Raw genomic sequence first — 912 nt, forward strand, 5'->3', positions numbered from 1 at the left:
TATGTTTATTGCAGCATTATTTACAATTGTCAAGATAGGGAAGCAGCTCAAGTGTCCACTGAGAGACGAATGGATAAAGAAGAGGTGAGATACACACACACACACACACACACAAAATGGACTACTACTCAGTTATAAAAAAGAATGAAATCTTGCCATTTATGACAACATAGATGGATCTAGAGAATATAATGCTAAGTGAAATAAGTCAGTCAGACAAGTACTTATATGATTTTACCCATATGCAGAATTGAAGAAACAAAACAAATGGACACAGAAAAAAAACAGAAAAAACAAATAATAGACTCTTAACTATAAAGAGCAAGCTGATGGTTGCCAGAGGGGAGGTGGGTGGGGGATGGGTGAAATAGCTGAAGGGGATTAAGAGTACACTTATCATGATGAGCACTGAGTAATGTACAGAACTCTTTAATCACTGTATTGTATACCTGAAACTAATATAATATCGTATGTTAACTATAGTAACATCTTTTTAAAAAGTAAAATGAGGGCGCCTGGGTGGCTCAGTTGGTTAAGCGACTGCCTTCGGCTCAGGTCATGATCCTGGAGTCCCGGGATCGAGTCCCGCATCGGGCTCCCTGCTCAGCAGGGAGCCTGCTTCTGCCTCTGACCCTCCCCCCTCTCATGTGCTCTCTCTCTCTCATTCTCTCTGTCTCAAATAAATAAATAAAATCTTTAAAAAAAAAAAAAAAAAAATTTTTAAAAAAGTAAAATGAAATGGATCTAAGTATAGCAAAGATTTTATTAAGCATAAAAACAAAGAAATAAACAAAATTAAAAGAAGTGTTACTAGGGAATGAAAAGATTGCTAGATGTTAAATCAAATATGAAAATGTATTTACACTAAAATAATAAATAAAACAAAAAGACAATTTAAAAAATGAAAAGCAA

Source organism: Neomonachus schauinslandi, chromosome 5 (assembly GCF_002201575.2).
Source record: "Neomonachus schauinslandi chromosome 5, ASM220157v2, whole genome shotgun sequence".
NCBI lineage: Eukaryota > Metazoa > Chordata > Mammalia > Carnivora > Phocidae > Neomonachus > Neomonachus schauinslandi.